Below are 6,000 nucleotides of genomic sequence, written 5' to 3' on the forward strand. Positions count from 1 at the left end.
GTAGGGACAATAGGAAACACATTTTATCTTAGTGGCGTTGGCTTGTCTTCTTGCGTCACATGGAGGAGTCGGCTACGAGAGCACCACATGGTGTTCTTTACACATGTATAGACGATCCCGAACGGCATGCCTTTCGATTTCTGATCCTATCTCGGATACTTTTGAGAGAGGTTTCAACAGAAACAATAATTTATTATAGGAGCGCTTGTTGTCTGTTCTTTCGGACATGTTGAGACTTTAGGTGGAATCGGCAGCGACGAGTAAAAATGTGTGTCGGATTCGAGTCCCGGTCCGGCACATATTTTCATTCGTCGCTGCTGATTCCGCCTAAAGTCTCGATGCATCTGATATCTTTAGTTCCTTTCCTTCCGTTTCCTTTCTCCCACTCCACATTCAATTTACATAATAATAATTTAATTATTTTCATGTTCCATGGATCATTTGAACTATATTTTTATCGAAGTGGTGCGGAACGAGCGAGTTTACAGGACATGCATTCATAGTCAGTGTTAACAAAATTAAACACATTATTTCTCAGTTCTGCTCATGGAACTACACTTCGAATTTTTTTAAATTTTTTAATTTTTAAATCTTTTTTTAAATTTATAGACTACTTTCTTTTAAATTCAAATTCAAAATTCGTCCAAGGAATAGAAACAGTTGTCCAGGAGAAATTATTTTAGTTTAGATTTAAAACTTGCTTTTCTACCCGACAGAAATTTTATGTTACTGGGCAAATGAAAAAAAAAACTGTTGTTTTATGTTGAACTCCTTTCTGACCGTCTGACAACTTCAATAACAAATGACAGAGGTCTTTTTTCCTCTAGTGTTGCCCATACCTGCTATGATGTTGATTCGTTTGTTTACAAGACTAGAAGTAGTACGAAGAGAAAAAGTATATGAACTTAATCGTTTGTTAAGCTCAGTAATATATTTCTTCCCGGTAAAGTTTTCATCAGTATGTAGATCCAAAAATTTGGAGCATTCTAGCTTATTTACTTATTCTTGTTCATGCGTTTCGTCTATTCCTGATTAGACGCTGTTTGTTGCGAGAAACTGAATATAATGAATTCTATTGTTCATAATTTAGGGAGACTCAATTTTCAGGCAAACGCTTAATAATTTGTTGAAAAACATAATTAACAATCTCTTCTGTTGCCTCCTCCGTAACGGGATTCGTTATAACAGTGATACCTTCTGCACAAAGCGTTGTTTCTGATTGCTGAATGTTAGTTGGAAGGTATAACACAGTAGGAATGTGAAAATACGTCAAGAGATTGATTATTTTGTTTCCAAGGCTAGCAATTATACGTAGAGCAGAAGTAGCTGAACTTAATTATTTGAGAAGCCCAGTAATATGCTTCTTCCAGTTCACGCTCTCATCAGTATGTACAGTACACCCAAAAACCTGGAGCATTCTACCTTAGTTATGACTCCTGCTCATATGCTTCTTCTATGTTTGGCAAGACTCTATGTGTTGTACAGAACTTAATGTAGTGATTTTTTTTTTTTTTTGCAAAATAGGAAGTTTTCATTTTCAGAGAACCACTTAATAATTACTTGAAAAACATCATTAACAATTTGTTCCGTGGCTTTCTCCCAAATGGGATTTTTATTACACTAATACCGTCTGCTTAAAGTACCAATTCTGCTTGTTGAATGTTAAATGGAATACCATTCATATGCCTCAGGAATAAGAGCAGACCCAAAACTGGACTCTATGGGACTCCCTCTGAAGCATTTTATCACTGTATACTATTTTTTTCAAGAGCTTTCGAATACCGTTAAAAACTTCATTGTCTCGTTAGAGAAAATATCTGTTTCAGTATATCATTCGATCGAAGAGGTCAGTGAATTACACATGCAATAAATAAATAAATAAATAAATACGTTCCTTTCTGTGTACAATCGTATGCTGTGGACCTCGTTTCGACATCTTCAACGAGTAACGAAATAAATGTGCTGCTAGTTTTGGATGATTCACCGTGTATGACAGAAGGTAGCTGACAGTGGGAGACTACTGAAAATGTGGAACACGGTGTTGATTCATCACATGCTCTACATCATGTGGCAGGCAGACAAAATGCGCCCTAGTCGCTGCTGGCTGGAGAGGGCCGCAGAGCGCAGCCAGCCAGCAGGCCAGCCGGCCAGCCGGCGGGCGCCGGCACCTACCTGTGCGCTGTCTGGATGGTCGCCGTCCGCCGACCTGCTCGCGTGTGCCGTGTCCGCCGCACTGACTGCAGTGGGATGCGGAGGCTGCGAGCTCGCCGCGGCTCCCCGTTTATGTAAGTGGCCGCCTGCTGACTGCGAAGGTCCGCCGGCCGCCGCCGCACGCGCCGCCCCCCGTGCCGGCCGCGACGCCGTCGGGGGTGCCCGGTCCAAGTCTCCAGTCGCGACGCCTGTCCGCCACAAGGACCGCAGTCGCCATCACCTCCCCTCCACTCCTGTAGCGGAAGTGAGTTGCAGCCACTCTGTCCTCTCACTACCCGCATGTTCGGAAAATGACTTTGAGAAGAAAAAAGGAGTGTTATGTCTTCCTTGATCTGTCTGCAGCGTGTGACAGAATCTGGAGATGGGGGCTACTAATGAAACTGTACAGTTCCCAGTACAGATATCATCTCCTTCTAGGATATTATGCTAACTGTTTCAAGTCCGTTATAATTATCCGGGCTGTTATGCCGTGGTCGGTTGATGAATTCTGTGTCAATTCCCAACGTTTCGTCTCCGACTGCGGGAGACATCTTCAAGGGGGTCCGTAGCTCGATGGAAGGTCCAACACACCCACTGGCTCGCTACTGACTGCCGCTAAATTCCGTGTCCGCGCGCTCCCGCGCCGAGGCGTCACGTCACGTGTTTTGAAAACGTCAGTGCAATTGGCCGCTGTCCAGTGCCGTCGATCGCCGTTGCCATCACCCAGTAGTGGACGGGTGGTACACATCTTCTTTAGCACCGGCATCTATATACCGTTTAATTTCACGCCCTCCTCCTTTCGATTGAAATGATTAGGGTTGAAATTATTACGGTGTTTAGCGATTTCGATTGCCTCCCTGTAGAGCCTTTCGTAGTACCCGCTTGTGGCCGCTAGTACTTGCGTCTCCTCGAAACGAATATTGTGGTTCCCTGGCTGGAAAGCATGCTCCGCAACAGCTGATCGTTCCGTTTCTCCTCTTCTACAATTGCCCTTGTGCTCTTCCAAACGTTTAGAAACAGTTCTTTTAGTGGTACCCACATAAACATCTCCACAGCTGCATGGGATCCTATACACTCCAGCTTTTTCCAATGATTTGCGAGCGTCCTTGGCAGGCTTAAGGTATTCCTGTATCTTCCTGGTGGGCTTGTAAATTACGGTAACATTCCGCTTCGTCAAGATCATCCCTATTTTTTCCGGCGATCGACGGCGACGGACAGCGGCCAATTGCACTGACGTTTTCAAAACACGTGACGTCACGCCTCGGCGCGGGAGCGCGCGGACACGGAATTTAGCGGCAGTCAGTGGCGAGCCAGTGGGTGTGTTGGACCTTCCATCGAGCTACGGACCCCCTTGGAGATGTCTCTCGCAGTCGGAGACGAAACGTTGGGAATTGATACAGAATTCATCAACCGACCACGGCATAACAGCCCGGATAATTAAAACGGAAATGATATTTCCTGCCGTGAAAGTCTACATTTTAGTAACTGTTTCAAGTTTACTCCGAACACAAGAATAAATTCCGCACACTCAAAGTTGGCTTGCATCAAAGTTCTCTCCCCTACATCCCCTGTATCCACACACTTGTTAGCGGACGTTACTATAGGGTGCGTCGACACTTCGCCTTCGTGACAGTCTCTGCTGGGAACACTTTCACTGAGGTTTCTGTGGATAAATGACGGCCCTTTCTTCCTCAAGAGCCTAAGCTAGAGAATGGAGTGGTGTTTCCCGCTCAGGTATGGAGTGAAGACGACATCCCAGTTCATCCAAAAGGTCTTCCATTGGGTTCAGGTCGGGACTCTGGGCAAATCTGTCCATTTCAGGGGTGTCGTTCTCCACAAAACCGTTGCCATGTTGATACAATCACTGTCTTCAAACGATCCCCTTATTGTATGAGAACACAACGCCGCATTTAGCGTTTTCTTAAGGGCTGTAAGAGGACCTCACGCTAACCGCTAAAACCACCCCCATACCTCAACACCATTTCGTATTTCACTGTTTCTACTACGTTTATGGCAAGTAACTCTCTCCAGCATTTGCCAAACCCAAACTCTTCCATTGGATTGCCACGGTCTAAAGCGTAATTTATCACTCCATGTCACTCTTTCCCTGTCATCCTGTTCAAATGTGTGTGAAATCTTATGGATCTTAACTGCTAAGGTCATCAGTCCCTAAGCTAAATTATCCTAAGGACAAGCACACACACCCATGCCCGAAGGAGGACTCGAACCTCCGCCGGAACCAGCCGCGCTGTCCAATACTGCAGCGACACAGACCACCCGGCTAATCCCGCGCGGCTGTCACCCTGTTGCATCGCTGTTTGCACTACCCCAAGCGTCACTTATCACTGCCTACAGGAATTTGTGGTTTATGAGGAACTGCTCGACCATTGTCCCGTGTATTTTTCAACTCCCTACGCACAATCATTGTGTTAGCTGTGCTGCTGGTAGCATTTTGAAACTCGCTAATTATTCCTTCCGCTGATTTCAAGGGGCTTTTTACAACCACCTGCCGCAATGCTCGACGACCCTTATCCATCATTACGTGAAGTGTGCATGGCTTGTGTTTGGTGAAATCCTCTTGCATAAGATGGGAAAGGAAAAGGACACATGAAGGGCGAACCCACGATGATTGCGTCATTTTTCCTTTGACAGTTCACGTTTATTTACAGAACACATTACTCTAACAACCCGAATACAATATTAACCACGCCAAAGAATGGGAAACACGACTTTTTTTTTTAAATAATCGATGTAAGCCACAGATCAAAGGCCCCAAGCCACAAGCAACAAATCAGTAATAAATACAGAATTGTAAGATAGTAAGGTAATACATTTATTATTTAATGAAGAGCTACTCTCCCAAAACTCTAAGAACAAATTGCCATTTACAGCTCTAAAAGTGGATTTAAAAAAACTTAAAATTAATTTCAATATTAATTAGAGTAGCCTTTGAAAGTAACACCTGCAGCTGCGATTACTAACTACACAATCACAAGACCGAGCATTCAATTTTCAGAACAGACAAACCATGAAAGTTAAGTGTTAACAGTTGCGATGCAGCAAGATTTTCTTTTACATGTATGGAATGAATACAGTACGGAAATGGTTGCAAAATAATTGTAAAAACATCTCAAACATTGGCCACTAGAGAAAGTAAGTTCAAAGTTTCCCATATTATCAAAATAAGTACAAGCTGAAATAATTTGATTTAGAAAATCTGAACGTTTATCGTAAATCAGATAATATTACCCATTTCAGGAGAGACGCAAAATATTTGATGCAAACTATTAACATAAGATCTTGTAAGTAACAGCGCAGGTTAAACAGACTGAAGATATACGCTGCCAGCGCGAACAGCTCCACTAAGGTAATGTAGAGCAGCCACAAACACTGCCGAAAACACTATGATGTTGCGTAACAGCAACAGGTCCCTGTGGTCAGGCACCGACCCAAACAACAGACCCGCAGCTCGTAAAACTAAGAGCTCTTAACAAATACCTCTCAGGTGAAACATGAGCTGAAAGATACAAGTTAAGAAAACGTAATTCGTCCACGCCTTAACAACTTAATAGTATAAAACCTTCACACCTGCCATAATAATTAAACAGTAATGTAACTCAAAACCGCACAGAGCAAACACTGCTTAATAACATTCTCGTGAAACGGTAAAATGATGGCGTAATAAACATCTCCCCTAAAACAACTTACCTTAATACTGTGAAATTATGAATCTTCGAAAGTTACTTCACATAGTAAAACAACCAATAAGCTACCTAGACTACACACCCAGAGACTTTTTTGTGCCAAACT

At 43.4% G+C, this 6,000-nt stretch overlaps 1 protein-coding gene across 2 annotated transcripts in view; it reads right to left on the reverse strand.

Annotated features, from left to right (window-relative positions):
• LOC124605786 (monocarboxylate transporter 14-like) overlaps window positions 1-2,309 on the reverse strand; it is a 153,791-nt gene extending 151,482 nt beyond the window's left edge. For both annotated transcript variants that reach the window (XM_047137677.1, XM_047137676.1), the window contains exon 1: window positions 2,173-2,309. The gene's annotated coding sequence lies outside the window, so the exon portion shown is untranslated. The remainder of the gene's footprint in view (window positions 1-2,172) is intronic.
• Window positions 2,310-6,000: the final 3,691 nt, after the last annotated feature.

Source organism: Schistocerca americana, chromosome 3 (genome assembly GCF_021461395.2).
Source record: "Schistocerca americana isolate TAMUIC-IGC-003095 chromosome 3, iqSchAmer2.1, whole genome shotgun sequence".
Lineage (NCBI taxonomy): Eukaryota > Metazoa > Arthropoda > Insecta > Orthoptera > Acrididae > Schistocerca > Schistocerca americana.